At 38.3% G+C, this 19,642-nt stretch overlaps 1 non-coding gene across 1 annotated transcript; it reads left to right on the top strand.

Annotated features, from left to right (window-relative positions):
• The first annotated feature begins 10,198 nt into the window (after positions 1-10,198).
• TRNAT-AGU lies at positions 10,199-10,272 on the top strand. Its single transcript has one exon. It is a non-coding gene; the product is annotated as a tRNA-Thr (tRNA).
• Positions 10,273-19,642: the final 9,370 nt, after the last annotated feature.

The raw sequence follows: 19,642 nt of genomic DNA, 5'->3' as shown, positions 1-19,642 counted from the left end.
CTTAACACGTTTGATCCAAAACTTAATCTATTTGTTCTTTTAGGTTTTGACTTGGATTTCCTGCGGAACTTAACACATTCGACCCAAATTACCTTAAGTTATTAATTCCATTAAATATTAATTTCCATAATTGGTTCCCAGTACTGACGTGGCGAGGCACATGACCTTCTTGGATATGGGAGCAACCACCACCGACTAGACAAAACCTTTTATAGAAATCTAATATTTAATTTCCTAAAATAACTTTAGGTTAACCGAAAAGAACAATCAAATCACAAGGAAAAATAAAACAAAAGAACACAACTTCGAAAAACATATTCGAAATACTAGAATCGTAAGTCTCTTGTATTTGATATTATTTTCATAAATAACTAGCATGATGCGGAAAGAAAAATTACTAGTTATACCTTCTAGAAAGACCTCTTGATCTTCTACCGTATTCCTCTTCTAACCTCGGACATTGTGTGGGCAACGATCTTCCGAGATGAGAAACCACCAAGCACCTTCTTCTCCTCCTAGCTAGGTTCGGCCAACACAAAGAAGCTTCACCAAGGACGAAGAACAAAACACCAACCAAGCTCCAAGGGATACAAGCTTTCTCTCCTTCTTCTTCTTCTTCTCCAAGTAGTATCCGGCCACCACAAGAGCTTCAAGCCAATAGAGAAGGTTCGGCCACAACCAAGAGGAAGAGAGGAAGAGAGGTTGGCCGGCCACAACATCAAGGAAAAGAGGGAGAGAAATAATAGAGGTTGTTCACCATGTAACCTTCTCTACCCCCTCTTTTATAATCCTTGGTCTTGGCAAATAAGGAAATTTAATTAAAAACTTCCTTAATTCTTTTGCCATGAAAAAGAAAATTTTATTTAATTAAAAATAATTTTCCTTTTCTCAATTTACATGGCCGGCCACCATCAAGCTATAAACAAGGAGAGTTTTAATTAATTAAAACTTTCTAATTTGTCTCCAGAAATTTATAAAAAAATTTCTCCAATAATTTTCCCTTCATGGTGGTTAATAAAAAGGAAATTTAATAAATTAAAATCTTTCTTTTAAACATGTGGATAAAAAGAAAGTTATCTCTAAAAATTAAAATCTCTCTTAATGTACAAATAAGGAAAGATATCAAATCTTTTCTTAATCTTTTGTAGAAACTAATAAAAGAGAATTATTAATTTTTAAACTTTCTTTTAAATCATGAACATGGTTAAAAAGGAAAGTTTTCTTAAAATTTAAAATCCTCCTTTAATCAACAAATAAGGAAAGATTTCAAATTTTAAACTCTCTTTTAAACATGTAGATGATTTACAAATAAGGAAAGTTTTTACCAAAAATTAAAATCATCCTTTTAAACTACAAATAAAGAAAGAGATTAATCTCTTCTCTTAATCTATTGTAGAAAGCTATAAAAGAAAATTTTTAATTTTTAAACTCTCTTTTAAAATCATGATATCCACATAAGAAATAATTTTAATAAAAATCCTTTTAATATTCTAGTGGTCAGCCACCTAAGCTTGGGACCCAAGCTTTGGCCTACCACCTTCATGGCTCATCCACTTGGTCTTGCCCTAGCTTGGGTTCCAAGCTAGCTTGGCCGGCCCCATTGGATGGGTAAGAAGGTGAGTATGCGGTGGGTATAAATCTCTATATACTAGAGGCTACGATAGGGACCGAGAGGAGGAATTGATTTTGGTCTCCCGATGAAATTAAGCATCCCGTGTTCGCCTGAACACACAACTTAATTTCATCAATAATAATTCATTCCACTAAAGAACTATTATTGAACTACGCACCAATCCCAAATTACATTTTGGGCTCCTTCTTATTATGAGTGTGTTAGTCTCCCTGTGTTTAAGATAATAAATGTCCACTAATTAAGTAAGTTACTGACAACTCACTTAATTAATATCTAGCTCCAAGAGTAGTACCACTCAACTTCATCGTCATGTCGGACTAAGTCCACTGCGCAGGGTTTAACACGACAATCCTTATGAGCTCCTCTTGGGGACATTCTCAACCTAGATCACTAGGACACAGTTTCCTTCTATAATCAACAACACACACTATAAGTGATATCATTTCCCAACTTATCGGGCTTATTGATTCATCGAACTAAATCTCACCCATTGATAAATTAAAGAAATAAATATCAAATATATGTGCTTGTTATTATATTAGGATTAAGAGCACACACTTCCATAATAACTGAGGTCTTTGTTCCTTCATAAAGTCAGTATAAAAGGAACGACCTCAAATGGTCCTACTCAATACACTCTAAGTGTACTAGTGTAATTATATAGTTAAGATAGACTAATACCTAATTACACTACGACCTTCCAATGGTTTGTTCCTTTCCTTCTTGGTCGTGAGCTACTGTTTATAATTTATAAGGAACTGATAACATGATCTTCTGTGTGTGACACCACACACCATGTTATCTACAATATAAATTAATTGAACAACTACATTTATCATAAATGTAGTCATTTGACCAATGTGATTTTTATTTCTAGATAAATGTTTATACCAAAAGCTAGACTTTTAGTATATATCCTAACAGTTACAACAGACAGCAATCATCAACCAAAGAGCTCGAGATAAGATAACCAGTTTAGCAAATGGGTAAGTTTTTTGTTTTTTTTTTGGAAGCAGTAGAATTACATTTATTCCAGTCTTTTTATGTTAGTAGTTTATTTATTGTGACTTATAGTTGGTTAATAAAAACTTTCAAAGTGTCTATTGAAAAAGGTTAATAAACAAACCCCAGTGCACTTGTTTTTTAATATTAATCTATAGGGGTTTACTTGTTGTCGCTTAGGGTCTTAATAGAATGGACTTATTCTAGGATAGTACTTCAGAGAGCTTGTCGGTATTGATGATATGTTTCTCTGAACTCCTTGTGCTCGACAACCAAGGATAATAAAGGCTACACTCAGTTTTCACTAATTGCATATATCCCTTCTCCACTTGGCATTTGATGGAATCCATTTTACTTGTTTTTTCAAAGTTTTTTTATTTTTATTAATCTTCAACTTGCGATGACAGGCATATGGTCTTGTTACGTGAGGGGTTTAGGCCCATTACCTAAACTATCTGTAGTGGGTGGTTCTAGAGCCACAAATATCAATTCAAAACATCATGATGATTATGGAAAATTTGCAACTATGCAGAGAATAATCGATGAACAGAATCTGACTATACGTGAGCAGCATCAAAAATTTGAAGCATTATTGCACCAACTTCAACAAGTCATTCCTGGCTTCTCATTCCAGCCTCCACCAACATGCTCTTCAATTCGATCTCCTCCACCACCTCCCTCGTCTCCATCGTCGACTATGTAGTTTTTTATTTTGCAACATTATGTACATTTTACTACTCATGTTCTTTTGGATAATATTTGACTAGTTGTGTTCATGTTTTAAAAATATTTGACTAATTAATAATAAATTACATTTTTATGATGTATTTTAGACACATTATAATGTTGTGACTGAATGAGCAATATATTTTGTAATGCATAGATTGCGTCACCAATAATTAAAGAAAAAAATATAGCAAAAATACATTTCACGACGCATTGCATGTGTCGTGACATGTTAGAATCTTTTCGCGACGCATAAAAGAAGGTGTCGCCAATATTAGTGTTGTGAAATGACATCACCTTTGGCGACATCATTTGGCGACGTAATAAAAGAAGGCGTCGCCAATACTTGCGTCGCGAAATGTTGTAACCTTTGGCGACGCGTACCTTAATGCGTCGCCAAAGATCATATTGACATTTACATACGAACCAATTGCGACGCATGCTGGCGACGCATGTTTGAGTCGCAAAATGTTCTGCGACGCATTTTACGAACATATGGCGACGCTAAAATGCGTCGTTAAAAGTCGGAAATCTTGTAGTGTATCTATAATATCAATTAAGTCCTGAATAATTTCAAGCTGGTTAAACATGTGAGCATGCAAAATTTTTCAAATTTTCCATTTTTATTTTCAATTTTTATCTTGTTCAAATCTTCTAATTGACAAGGCATTGATAAAGTTTATTTTAACTCATTATTTTCTTTTAATAATTTTTATTTTTTATTTCTAATTTACAAGAACTTTTTGACAACATTTTTATAAATTTAAAAAATTTATCCAGAGGTAGAGATCGTACCTAACTTACCTTGTCGATCTCAGAATCTGATACTTCCCTTGTAGAGCTGCTTTCTTCCGATGTTCCTTCGCTTTATCGATGCTCTCAATGCTCATCTACGATGAACTTGCCTTGTCAACTTCTTGGTGACTTGCTATCAATGCAAGTCCAGCGTAGGCTTCGATTTCTAATTCTGATGAAGTTTCGTCCCACGTCACCTTTAAGTTCTTGTGTCTTTTCTAGTTGGTCTCTTGTATTTGCTTGTGTCCTTGTCCTTATCCTTATTTTTTAGTTTTGAGCAGTCGCCTTTCACGTGCTCTTCTTCATTGCAGTGGTAGCATCTTACTCTTTTTTTCCTTCTTTTACCATGCACTTGATTAAACTTATTAGTTCTAAATAACTTTTTAAATTTCTTTACCATGAAGGTTATTTCGTCATCGTCAAGGTTTGTCTTGGAATCTTGTTCGTCAGTTTTTTCCTTAAGGGCAATGGTCTGAGTTGTCTTTGTTCTTAGATCTGCATTTCTAGATTCATGAATCTCAAATATTAAAAATAATTCTTCTAAATCACTTACCTCTAAGTCCCTAGAGATGAAATACACATTACCCATTCTGGAGTCCTAAAAAATGCGTTAACGCATACCTTAGCGAATCTCGGTTAATTACCTTTTCTCTAAGATTCGTGATTCCGGTGATAAACTCCTTAATTCTTGAGTGGAGGTGTGCGACGGTTTCTCCTTCTAATCGGAGGTTGCAGATCTGGTTCCAAAGCAGGCCCCGTCTCATGAGTTTGGCTTCGAACGTACCTTTGTGTAACTCCAAGAACTTCTCCTAAAGCTTCATTGCTAATTCGTAGGTGCCGATTCTGTTGACTTCTTACGGAGGTAGCACGCTCAGTAGATGGAATTCGGCTCATCCATTAGCTACGTAATTTGCTTGCTCTTCTTGGTCCATTGACATTCTTTGTTATCTTTTGGAGCTACAAAATTATATTTTAATATTAATAATAACTCAAAGTCCGTTTTGAAGAATATCTCCATCTTTCTTTTCCAAATCGCAAATTCTCCCTCAAACTTAGGCGGGTAGATGTTGGTTCGACCATCTCTTATGTTTCGATCGACGGTTAGTCATCTTAAAGCGTCCTTACTCTGATATTAATTGTAGGTCCCTTACGGCTAGCTAGAGGGGGAGGAGGGGGGGGGGGGGGGGGTTAAATAGCCTGCACGATAAATTCAAATAAAATACCTTTCTCGAAACTTATAGCTTTATTAAAATAAACACTTCCATAAAGAATTAAGAACCTAATTAAATGAAAGAGGCAAAAAAAGAGTTACTTGGTTTACTATCAACGGATTGCTAAGCTAAGAAAATTAAAGCTCACTAAAAATCTACTTTGGACGGAGTAGTCTCTTATAGTAGTCAAAGCTCACAATTACAAATCTAAACTCAAATGGAATCATTTTCAAGTGTTGTATCTAACTTCTGAGATCAAGACTATATTTATAATTTTGATCGGAGCACCTGGAAGGGTTCCAGACACTTAGAGGGGGATAAAATTTTATCCCTATCGCAATGAATCGTGACAGCTAACTTTGCGATAAACTTTCTAGTCTAGGTGCCTGGACCCGCTTTGGGCGCCTAGACCCGTTTAAACTGGATCTGCATTCGAGGGTGCCTCTGGGGGCGCCCTCGGCACCCGAGGTGGTCCGGTCGCCTGGATCAAATCTGGGTGCCCGGAGTCCGAGCACCTTAAATTGCTCCAAACGCTTGGACCACAATCAATATCCAGTTGACTTTTCGTCAGGCTCTTCCACTCCAGCTCCACTTGCTTGGGTGATTTCGTCCATCCGGAATAGAGCTCACTTAAACTCATTTTCTGGCATTCTCGAGCAACCTTCCACTTCAACTTCTCGTCCCTCGGAACCATCACATGCTTCCTTCTTGTCCGTCAGTGTACTCTTTCACAGCTACTCATCCCTCTAACGCACTGAGCTCATCGACTATGTCTCGTGCCATCCTTCTCATTAGCTACGTCTTTCGCTCAACCTCCTGTGCTCCTAAGTTTGTGCACACTTAGACTCAAGGACATCAAAATATAACAGAACCTAACTTGACTTGGTTGATCACATCAAAACTATCACAGAGTACTTACACTAAATTCTCAGAGTACCACCGTATCTACTTGGGAGCATTGTTGGACTTCCTTTTGGTGCCACTAGATTGCAATTGCCACTGGACACCAAATTGAGCCATAGTTTTTCTCCTCTCTCACGTTGTCTTCTCGTTTGGTTAGTCTCAAACAGAGAGAAATAACTTGTGGCATGAGAAGTCATCTTGAAGACAACTCAGTGTGGATATCAATAGAGGAAAATCTTGCGAGGTTTGCTAATTGAAGCCATTTCCATTAAACGCCATCCGATAGATATAATTCCTAGACGAAGTTTAGATTTTTGGTTATGTCTTGCACATGTGTGTTCTTATGAATGCGTGTGATGTGTGTTGTAATAATTTAGAAATTTATTTCACTTCTGTTGTATGTTTTTTGAAGGCATGTTTACATATACATAAATTTGCACGTAGAAACTCCAACAGTAATTGACTAATGGTGATGAATAGTCAATTGATAGACAAAAATTAGTTTTGACCTAAAAGCTATAAAAGAAGAGTTTCTAGGATATTTTCATAGCTGGTTTATGGGAATTTTGGAGATAAGTATTGCTGCATTTTTAGACCTCAGGAGGCATTCTAAAGCAATTACAAAGCTCTCAAAGTAAAGTTCCTTTCATCTAAATTGTAGTATTTTTTTGGTGATAAACCTCCAAGGTTTTGATATTTATTTGACAATATGTTTAATGAATTCTAGTCAGGTTTGACCTAATATTTGGAAGTCTAGTTAGGTCAAGATTAACTGAATAACTAATAAGGGTGAGAAGTCTACTAAGTGACTGACAAGTCAAAGAAGGTCAAGATGACCAGATATGGGTGAGAAGTCTACCGAATTATCCAAGCACGTTAAGGTGACCGAATATCTTGTAAGGGTGAGTAGTCTACCAAGCGACTAAACTGTTCAAGTAGGTCAAAGGTGACCAAATGCTTGGTAAGAGGAAAATTCTAAGGGAGTGAACCTTAGGTAGTGAAAAGTCATGGAGGAGTGAACTCCAAGAAAAGAAAATCCCTAGAGAGTGAATTCTAGGTAATGAGAAGTTTTCGAATGAACTTTAAGCACAAGAAAAATCCTAAGGAAGTGAACCCTAGGTAGTCAAAAGTCTTAGAAGAGTCAACTCCAAGCAAGTGTGATCCAAGGGCTATTTAAATAGAACCTGATGTTTGGAAGCCCAGCCAGGTCAATATTGACCAGATGACTAGCAAGAGTGAGAAATCTACCAAGTGACTGACAAGTCTAGGAATGTCAAGGTGACTGGATGTCTGGCAAGAGTAAGAAGTCTACCAAGTAACTAACAAGTTCAGGTATATCAAGGTGACTGAATGTTTGGTAAGAGTGAGTAGTTTATCAAGTGATTAGAAAGTCCAAACAAGTCAAGGGTTACCAAATGCTTGATAGGAGGAAAATCCTAAGGGAATGAATCTTAAGTAGTGAAAAGTCTGGAGGAGTGAACTCCAAACAAAGGAAAAATCCTAGGAGAGTGAACCCTAGGTAGTAAGAAGTCTTGGATGAGCGAACTTCAAGAAAAGGGAAAATACTAGAGAAGTGAACCCTAAATAGTCAGAAGTCTTAGATAAGTGAACTTCATGCAAAGGAAAAATCCTATAGGAGTGAATCCTAGGTAATTAGAAGTTTTGGAGGAGTGAACTTTGCACGGTCGACAGTATTAGCGTATTTGGTAAACTAAAATACAATGTTGCTATTGTGTTTTGCATTGTGCTAATTTGGTTTTGCAGGAAAGTCTTAGTAGATCAGGTGGATCAGACACTGAACAAAGAAAGCCTAAATATGTTTGGAGAATCAAATATTTGGTGGATAAGTTAAGGTAAGCTCTTAAGGAAGAGTAGTCTGAGAAGAAGAATAGTGAGGTCGTATTCTAATTGGAGCAAACCTTAGACGTTGATCCAATTGAAAAAGTCAACAAAGATTTCTAAGTCATATCAGACAGTCCTAACTATCACACTCATGCATTACTATTATCTGCTACATAATATTATTGTCATATCATTATTATTGTATTATTGCGCTAAATTTATTTTACAAAATAGCAAAACTCTCGTTGACCGAGAGGATTAGTCAACTGATCAAGGAGGATCAGTCGACTGATCCAAGTGGATGAGCAAGGAAGATTCAAATTGTTGCAAAGAAGAAAAGCTTAGTTTAGCCGATTGATCAAGGGGATCAATCAACCGAACTCTATTTGGAAAGATATTATAAATATGATTGAATCGTCATAGGAAAGGAAACCTCTAGGGACTAATTGATTGAATGAGTCGACCAAAAACCTAGATTTTATGGGATCGATCAGTTTGTATTTGAGCAAACAAGGAAAAAAGCAAAGACCAATCGCCTAATAGTTGTTCAGTTGACTTATAGGGTGCAGTTAATTGAACGGTTTTTAGTCGATGATAGAGGCCTATAAAAGAATTCTCGAGGTCCGAGACTCAAGAATCAATTCTCTCAACGTTCCATCTCACGCATGTGCTTCTGTTCGTGCAAGTTTTACAACTATGGCGCCGTGAAGCTCTTCGACAACCTACGCTTTATTTGTATCTCCACATTGGCAGTATAATATTTCTATTTGGACCTTGGAGTAATAGTTGTTGGGCAACAAATTAAGTAAAAAATACCTTGTGTTTTATGTGTTTATCTTTTCCTTATTCCAATGCAATCTTACTTTGATTGACGAAAAGAAAACAAGTTTTAAACGGGCAAGATTCATTCCCTTTTCTTGTTTCTTTCGATGCAACATTATTTACATGGTTCACATTTGTATCTTTATTTTATTTTTTATTATTTGTTTATAACAAGTATTGTAAGAGATTTCTCTGTATCGGGAAGATATTTGACAAAGAGAAAGTTAATGGTGATTTTGTTAAAATGGTAGTCTGTGAAATAAGAATCAGGTTCTGAATTATATTAAAGCGGTTTATTTTGTGCTTATTTCTATTGTTCTATGTTTATTTGCATTTTCGCTGCATTAACCTTTTGTAGACAGCACAACACAATCGAATTGAAACGAAATTGAGAATCGCTATTTACCCCATCTAGACGCCGTCAATCCCAACACTCATTTCTTTGGCTTTATCAATATTTTGCGTGTTTCCCTCTCCAAATTGGGTAGATCAATAGGTTAAGGATCTTTGAATTTGAGTCACTAACTGGTTGGAAGAACAGGAAAGATTTATTTGCAGCAAATGTTTTTCTCCTATGTATTTATTTGCCTTTTGGTATCTTTCAACTAAGTAGTCTATCCATGACAACCCCCTCTCTCTCTCTCTCTCTCTCTCTCTCTCTCTCTCTCTCTCTCTCTCTCTCTATATATATATATATATATATATATATATATATATATATTTTGATGATTATAATGACTATGTGCCTGTTATTAGTAAGATTCAGTAATTACATTTCTGATATTGATTGGGAGGTTATTTAATCCTTGCACATCACTCATTTCTCAAAAGAGAAATGTTTGCTTTGTTATATTCATGGATGAAAAGACTAGAGAAGTTCTTGACACACAGGCTCATCACTCACTTCTCAAAAGAGAAATGTTTGCTTTGTTAGGTTCATGAATCAAAAGACTGGAGAAGTTCTTGACACACAGGCTCTTCCCTTCCCTTCCCGTCTGCCAGGCGAGAATGCAACTAAGTGTTAGTTTACTTGCATGGAAAATATTAGGAGAGGAGGAAGACGACACAAGATAATTTTTCTGAGCTTCTCCTCGCACTATTTTCACTTCATATGTTCATTCTATTTACTTTTGTTGGCCCAATCAAGTGACAATTAAAATGGAGCTATTGTCAATCGATTAGTTGACCACCAGGTCCAATTTTCATCCAACATAAGACAAAGTCTCTTAAAATAAATATAATTAAACATCAATAGAAGTAACAAGCTTTCATAGCTCAGTTGGTTAGAGCACCCGTTTAGTAAGCGGGAGGTCTTGAATTCAACTCTCAATGAAAGCAATTATTTTTATTGGATTTGTTTTTATGTAATAAATAAATTTTAACACAATAAAATTGGTAGTTTATTATAGCCTAGTTGGTTAGAGGACTTGATTAGTAAGTAGAGTTCTTGAGTTCAATTCTAAATGAAAACAATTAATTTTTTTTGAAGCATTTAATTTGATCAAGAATATGTAATCTTAATTAATGCTATTACAATTCATTAAAAATAAGTTAATATCATAATTATTTTAGAACGCAAATACACTAAATTATGGAAAAAAAATATTCAATTGATTATGTGAAAAATATAAACTATTTTTATTTAAAGCAGATAATTTGATCAAGAATTAAATTTGTATTAATTTCTTTTCAAAACAAATTTGATCAAGAATTGAGTGGTTTGGATTTTTTGTTTAAATATAAACTTGATTTCAAAATTAAGAATGTTTTTACTAAATTTTCATAGCTCTATTAATATCTGGCCACTATATTTGACTCTCTCTATCTATATATATTTTAAATTACAATGGCTAAAATAGTGGACTAATAAATTTAAGTTTTTAAGTTTACCATTGGGATGCCTTAGTTGGTTTAAAACTTTTGATGTGAAAGATGATGTGGTAAAAATAAATCTATTTTTTTATGTTTACCATTGGGATGCTGTAAGAAGAACCAATATAGATTTTAGAGTTTGAAATTTAGTTATGATATATCATGGGAGATTTTTTTTAATGGGTGACAGATCTTAGAACGTGCTGATAGGATGAGCCTCAAAGTGTGCTAATTTATTTTTGATAGTCAGAAGAAAATTTTCGTTAGATTAGGTCAGTCATTATAGGATTAGTCTTTCATAATTTATTTTTACGGTCGATGAAAATTTTTATTGGATTAGATGAGTTATTATAAGATTAGTCAGTCAAACATTTAAATATCTTATGTCATTTTTTTAAAAAAAACATGGGTGATAAATTAGATATTTCAAATTTATTTCAAACTAGAGTAAATGCCGTCTATCTATTATTATAAATAAAAAAAAAAGTCGACTTTGAGTAATATGTAGTTTGAGATGATTCTCGATGATGATTGATTGACCGATTGCGCTAAATGAGTTGATTGGATTGAATTAAATCGTTGTGGAATTCTCATGTGCAGATACGAATACATTCTAACAAATGAATTATTTGCTCTGCAAGCCAACTACTGGAAACCCTAAAGGGCCCCACTACATCCACTCTTCAAGTAAACAGAAACATGACACTAAATTGTAGTAAGATCCCATGCATGCCAAATGTTACTTAATTCACCTTAAAAACTAGAAGTGCAGTCCATTTTGGTTCAATTGGAGTTTGGGCTGGTTAACTGTTGTTCCGGTTTGTTTGACAAAGGCTCTACGAGTTCAGATCAGACAAAGAAACAGGCCACTTGGGCACTCAACTACTACAAAGAGAAAACGACGTTTCGCCAAAATCAAAGTATGATGTGCGATTTGAGAATTCCCAAAATCTATAGAAGATAAAACATTAGCCACGGTGCGAGTTTAAGTTCGAGCGACACGGCTAATTTGATGATTGCTTCCTAGCTAGTCGTTTCTTCGGGGGAATATATAATGATTGTTGGAACCGGTAAATTCCGGAGTATGCAAACTGATCGTCGAGGCTAGTGTTCGACACTATCTCCGTAAACGATATTGTTCCGCTACGGTGCTTAACGGATTGTTGCAATTCGTTCCCAAGATACAACGACGACAATCGTCTCGGAATTGTAGCACTCCGACTTCCGAGACCAGCGAACCTTCTCGTAGGCTTCTTGGACTCTTGAATGCACAAGATGAGTGAGTGAATACTTGAGGAAGAGAAGATTAAGTTGAGTAATTTGATTCCAATCTGGAGGGTTCTATTTATACAGAAGGAAGAGGCTTTAGGGAGGGGTGTGACCTTTGGGTGGATTAATGTGGGCCGTCCGGACTGAAGAGTTATAACCCTTCACATAGCCCCTTTAATCTCATCCATCAGATCTAAGAGTTGTGACCCTCAGATCTATCAGCCATCGGATCTGGATCCATTGATCCGATGCTTCAGATCATGTCTCATCCCAAGCCGTCAGATCGTGACTCATTGTGATCCAACGCTCTAGATCGCATCACAAGCGATCCACCATACTTCTTTGATCAACGTTGATCAACGGCTGCCATCCATTCGCCCAACCAACTGTCCAGTCATCTCCCTTTGCCCACGAGGATGTCACATAGGCACTGCCATGTCAGGTACTAGCCTGACACGTCACCCGAGTGCCATGTAGGCACTGCAATGTCACCTGGAGCATAAATTTAAGCTCCTCAATGCTCCTCGCGACGATGCGAAGTGCAAAGTGCGCCTACAAAGCGCCTACAAAGCGCCTACAAAGCGCGCCTACAAAGTGCGCCTACAAAGCGCGCCTACAAAGTGCGCCTACAAAGCGCCTACAAAGTGCGCCTACAAAGCGCCTACAAAGCGCCTACAAAGCTCCCATTGCGCACGTGGCGGGTGGCGGGCTCACAGGTGCGAGCACCTGCTCGCCCCTGAGCAGAGAGTACCTGGTACTTTTCTGAGTTAACTCCAATAACTCAACATCATTAATAAGTAAGGAATGCACATCGGAAATTTCCGATGTGGGACTATTCTCCCTTGCATTTCCTTAATGAATAACCAACGTTATTTTGGGCCGACTTTGAACATTAATTTCTCATTCACCCTTAATCGGTTTTGAGCAAATTAATAGTCTAAATCTATCTACGCGAAACGTAGATTTCAATTTTGAAGTCAATTACGACTTTCAACAATTGATGGCTTCCGATTTTTCCTCCTCAAAATCGTATTGGTCCATTTAGGCCCCAATATCCAACAATCCCCCACATGAATGGAAATTAATGTAATGCGTGTATGCATGCTGACACTTTACAAGAGTCCAATCGATAAGTCATTGCATCGGGAGAGGGAGCTTGTGGCTTTGAACCTTCCGTAGTGGAATGCTATCGAGTATACTAGGTTGCGCAGTGAACGTGATGTCTTGAACTGCTCAGCTGTTTGTGTATACTAAGACAATAACACCCACACAGAGACCTATCTCACCTACTTTAGGTTCTCATGGTTGGTTCCGTTTTGGCCATGGACACCATCTTGGATTCATGAGTGTTTCATTGAAGCGGCCTGTCTTCACACTCACATAGGTGACACTTCTATCAAGAGTATCCTACCATACTCCACCTTATAAGGTATAGAAGTCACTAAAGCATAAGCTTAACCTCACTATATGAGGTAGGACATGACAAATTCATCCTAGGATTGGGATAGAGATAAACTATCTCTGTGCTGACCACAACTTGAAACTTTGTTGTCCCATTGAACCAAGATCTTGGGATCTCCAACAACAAGGTTGGGTTTTCCACTTCAGTCTTCAGTTGTAGATTTTTTTTAATCCCATTCCTCTTGATGAGCAATACTTGATCTCGACTCAACCCTTTCGTAAGAGGATCCGCCAAATTATCTTTGACATAGTCGATTGTAATCACTCCATTCGAGATCAACTGCCTAATGGTATTATGTCTACGACGTATATGTCTTGACTTCCCATTATACATACTACTCTGTGCCCTTCCAATCGCCGATTGACTATCACAGTGGATCAATACAGCAGGCACAGGTTTTGTCCGGCTCGGAATATCTTCCAAGAAGTTCCGCAGTCATTCAGCTTCCTCAGCCGCTTTGTCTAGTGCTATAAACTCGGATTCCATAGTTGACCGAGCAATGCACGTCTGCTTAGTGGATTTCCAAGATATTGCTCCCCCACCGATCGTGAATACATATCCACTAGTGGATTTGGAGTCTTTTGTATCTGATATCCAATTAGCATCACAATATCCCTCCAACACAGCGGGATATTTTCCATAATGTAATCCATAGTTCATAGTATATTTCAAATATCTAAGAACTCGCATCAATGCCTTCCAATGGGCGTCGTTTGGATTACTGGTGAAACGACTCAGCTTGTTGACCGTACAGGCAATATCCGGACGTGTGCAGTTTGTAAGATACATCAAACTGCCTATTATCCGAGAGTATTCCAACTGCGATATGGTCTCACCATGGTTTTTCGCTAAGTGTTGACTTAGATCCATAGGTGTTTTTACAGTAGAAAGATCGTACGCATTGAATCTTTTCAATACTGATTCTACATAATGGGATTGTGTTAGAACTATCCTCTCTGATGTCCTGAGAATTTTAATTCCCAATATAACATCTGCTTGACCCATATCTTTCATTTCGAAATTTTTGGTCAACATTTTCTTTGTAGTCATGATTACATCATGATTACTGCCCATTATTAGCATGTCGTCTACGTATAGACAGACGATTATATAGCCTTTGGGTGTGTCTTTGACATAAATGCATTTGTCACATTCATTTATTCTGAATTCGTTTGACAGCATTACTTTGTCAAATTTTTCGTGCCATTGTTTAGGCGCTTGCTTAAGTCCGTATAACGACTTAACAAGTCGACACACCTTTTTCTCATTTCTTGGAGCTATGAACCCTTCGGGTTGCTCCATATAAATTTCTTCTTCCAACTCACCGTTTAAGAACGCAGTCTTAACATCCATTTGATGTATTTCAAGGTCATACAGTGCTGCAATGGCTATTAGCACTCGTATGGACGTAATCCTTGTCACTGGTGAGTAGGTGTCGAAGTAATTAAGGCCTTCCTCTTGCTTGTACCCTTTGGCTACAAGTCTGGCCTTATACTTGTCAATTGATCCATCAGCTTTATACTTGCGTTTTAGTATCCACTTACAACCTAATGGTTTATTACCAGAAGGAAGGTCTACTAATTCCCAAGTATAATTATTCATGATAGACTCAATCTCACTATTGACAGCTTCTTTCCACATTGGAGCATCGAGACTAGAGAGAGCCTCACTTAATGTTCTTGGTTCCATTTCTGACATGAAAGTCATGTAATCTGGCCCGAACGATTTCTCAACTCTAGCCCGTTTGCTACGACGTGGCTCTTTGTTTTGATCGTCAATAGTTCTTTTATAACAGCTAAGTTCGGTAACGACATTCTCGTTTGAACTTCCGTTGTTATCATTTTCAACATTTCCCTTCTTATTTGGGAATACGTTTTCAAAGAATATTGCATTCCGAGATTCTATGGTTGTTCCCACATGAATATCAGGAATGTCTGATTTGTGAACTAGGAAACGATATGCACTACTATTATGGGCATATCCGACAAATACCGCATCGAACGTTTTAGGTCTTTACTTGCTTTGGTTTAGGTACTTCGACCTTTGCCAAGCACCCCCACACTTTCAGGTATTTGTACGATGGCTCGCGGCCTTTCCATAGTTCATAAGGAGTTTTATCACTTTTCTTATGAGGGATTTTGTTGAGAATGTGATTTGCCGATAATATTGCTTCCCCCCACAAGTTTTGAGGTAAGCCTGAATTTATCAACAAGGCATTCATCATCTCTTTTAGTGTCCGATTTTTATGTTCGGCAACACCGTTCGATTGAGGTGAGTAAGGTGCCGTTGTTTGATGAATAATGCCAGATTCTGAACAAAATTCATTAAACGGTGCACCATATTCTCCACCTCTATCGCTACGAATTATTTTAATTCGTTTGTCAAGTTGATTTTCAACTTCTGTTTTATAAGTTCTAAATGCCTCTAGGGCTTCGTCTTTACTTCTTAAAAGAAAGACATAACAGAACTTTGTGCAATCATCGATAAAAGTAATAAAATACTTTTTACCTCCTCTAGTTTGCACAAATTTCAAGTCGCATAGATCACTATGTATTAACTCTAGAGGAGTCGTTGACCTTTCCACCGAATGAAAAGGTAGTTTCGTCATTTTTGCTTCCACGCACACTTCACATTTGTGTGTTCCGTCAACATTGACGTTTGGTAATAAATTTAATTTGACGAGACGTTTAAGAGTATTATTATGCACATGTCCGAGTCGATCATGCCACAAATTAAAACACTCAACAACATAGCTGGAAGCATTTATTTTATTACCATCAATATTTCGGAGTACAGGCATTACAACCATTTTGAATAGACCATTTTCTAGGTACCCCTTTCCTACGAAGATATTATTCTTCGTAAGTACAAAGTTGTCTGACTGGAACACTAGCCTAAATCCGGCCTTAACTAGTGCCGCTCCAGAAACTAGGTTCTTACTGATGTCGGGAACATGGAGTACATCAATGAGTGTTAGCTCCTTTCCGGACGTCATCTTCAGAACAACTTTCCCGAGTCCGACAATTGGCGGCGTCGTGGAATTACCCATATAGAGCTTCCTGCCATTTATCGGAGTATACTTGGAGAACATCGCCTTATCGGAACAGATATGACGAGTTGCTCCAGTATCAATGAACCACTGCTTCGGGTTGGTATCCACCAAGTTGGCTTCAAATACAACCGCAGTGAGATCCAAGTCCTCAAGAGAGGTTGCGACGTGGTTCGCAGCATCCTTTGGCCCCTTGGTTGGCTTCTTCGGGCGTCTGCAGTCCTTGGACAGGTGTCCTGCCTTTCCACAGTTGTAGCAGGATCCCTTGAACTTCTTCGCTTGTGCCTTCTTCTTGAACTGTTTCGGCTTTTTAGCGTTCGGCTCGACCAGGTTGGACATATCGTCTATAGTCCGCTTGGTTCCTCTGCAGTCGGATAACTTTCGATTATCCTCCTCTATTCGTAGCCTCAGGATCAGGTCTTGCAGCCCTATCTCCTTTTGCTTGTGCTTTAGGTAATTCTTGAAATCCTTCCATGACGGAGGGAGCTTCTCAATTACCGCAGCAACTGCGAATGACTCGTTCAGCTTCATTCCTTCGGCGTCCAGATCATGCAGTATTAATTGCATATCTTGGACTTGAGATGAGACGCTCTTTGAGTCCACCATCTTGAAATCCAGAAACCGGCCGACGATGAATTTCTTCAATCCGGCATTTTCGGTCTTGTATTTCTTCTCAAGCGATTCCCACAAAGATTTCGCTGTCTCCAATGAACAATACACGTTATACAACGTGTTGTCCAAGGCGTTGAGAATGTAGTTGCGACACAGAAAATCTCCGTGCGTCCACGTATCGCAAGCAGCCTTGCTACCGTCCGTAGCGACTGGCGGGTCTTCACGCAAAAACCGTACAAGGTTTAGCGTTGTTAAGTAGAACAGCATCTTCTGCTGCCATCTTTTGAAGTCGGCTCCGGTGAATTTCTCCGGCTTTTCTCCGTGCGGAATGGATGTCGGAACGGAGGTCGGAACGGCCGTCGGAACAGCGGTCGGAATGGCGGTTGGAACATCGTTGGTAGCCATATCAGTTTGTACGGAATATCGTTTACGACTGTTGGAACCGGTAAATTCCGGAGTATGCAAACTGATCGTCGAGGCTAGTGTTCGACACTATCTCCGTAAACGATATTGCTCCGCTACGGTGCTTAACGGATTGTTGAAATTCGTTCCCAAGATACAACGACGACAATCGTCTCGGAATCGTAGCACTCCGACTTCCGAGACCAGCGAACCTTCTCGTAGGCTTCTTGGACTCTTGAATGCACAAGATGAGTGAGTGAATACTTGAGGAAGAGAAGATTAAGTTGAGTAATTTGATTCCAATCTGGAGGGTTCTATTTATACAGAAGGAAGAGGCTTTAGGGAGGGGTGTGACCTTTGGGTGGATTAATCGTAGGCTTCTTGGACTCTTGAATGCACAAGATGAGTGAGTGAATACTTGAGGAAGAGAAGATTAAGTTGAGTAATTTGATTCCAATCTGGAGGGTTCTATTTATACAGAAGGAAGAGGCTTTAGGGAGGGGTGTGACCTTTGGGTGGATTAAGGTGGGCCGTCCGGACTGAAGAGTTATAACCCTTCACATAGCCCCTTTAATCTCATCCATCAGATCTAAGAGTTGTGACCCTCAGATCTATCAGCCATCGGATCTGGATCCATTGATCCGATGCTTCAGATCATGTCTCATCCCAAGCCGTCAGATCGTGACTCATTGTGATCCAACGCTCTAGATCGCATCACAAGCGATCCACCATACTTCTTTGATCAACGTTGATCAACGGCTGCCATCCGTTCGCCCAACCAACTGTCCAGTCATCTCCCTTTGCCCACGAGGATGCCACATAGGCACTGCCATGTCAGGTACTAGCCTGACACGTCACCCGAGTGCCATGTAGGCACTGCAATGTCACCTGGAGCATAAATTTAAGCTCCTCAATGCTCCTCACAACGATGCGAAGTGCAAAGTGCGCCTACAAAGCGCCCAAAGCGCCCATTGCGCACGTGGCGGGTGGCGGGCTCACAGGTGCGAGCACCTGCTCGCCCCTGAGCAGAGAGTACCTGGTACTTTTCTGAGTTAACTCCAATAACTCAACATCATTAATAAGTAAGGAATGCACATCGGAAATTTCCGATGTGGGACTATTCTCCCTTGCATTTCCTTAATGAATAACCAACGTTATTTTGGGCCGACTTTGAACATTAATTTCTCATTCACCCTTAATCGGTTTTGAGCAAATTAATAGTCTAAATCTATCTACGCGAAACGTAGATTTCAATTTTGAAGTCAATTACGACTTTCAACAATTGATGGCTTCCGATTTTTCCTCCTCAAAATCGTATTGGTCCATTTAGGCCCCAATATCCAACAATGATCGCCTAGTCGATCTATAACAATTCGAGCTATAGATGGTTGTTATCAATTCGAGTGATAAAGTAAGTAAAGCAGTCGCCGAACAAACCTTAAACAGCCGTTGAGACTTGAGAGTTTGAGGTGGTGCGGTTAAAGTGCGACATGACACTCAGAAGAAAAAGCTCGTGTTCAACGAAAAAACAAAAAAAGGGAAATCCAAAGGGTGATGACTAGGGGTGTAAACGAATCGAGCCGAATATGTAAAAAAATTTAAGGCTCGAATTCGGCTCGAAATAGATATATTCGAGTTCGAGCTCGATTCGAAGCTCGAAAAATTCAAAATATTTGGTTCGAGTTCGGTTCAAATTAAGGCTCAGGTTCAAGTTCGGCTCGAAATATTCGAATATGTTCGCAAACTATTTGAATTATTGTTCGAAAATAAGTTCAAAAGACTCAAAATTTATTTATTTAATATATATTTAAATTATATTAATAAATATTAAAGCTCGCGAGCGGCTCGAACAATATAATTTGGGCTCGAGTTCGGCTCGAAAAAAAGTTTGAACATGTTCGAATTCAGCTCGAATTCAATAAATTCGAATACGAATCGAATATTTGTCGAGCCGGCTCGATTCGTTTGCAACCCTAGTGGTGGCCAAGGGGTCGGATCCTCTGGACCGCTTTTTTGCGATTCAAGAAATGATCCCTCCATAT

This window comes from Zingiber officinale, chromosome 5A (genome assembly GCF_018446385.1).
Source record: "Zingiber officinale cultivar Zhangliang chromosome 5A, Zo_v1.1, whole genome shotgun sequence".
Classification (NCBI taxonomy): domain Eukaryota; kingdom Viridiplantae; phylum Streptophyta; class Magnoliopsida; order Zingiberales; family Zingiberaceae; genus Zingiber; species Zingiber officinale.
Note: the sequence above shows the minus strand (reverse complement) of the source record. Positions and strands in the feature narration are given on the sequence as shown.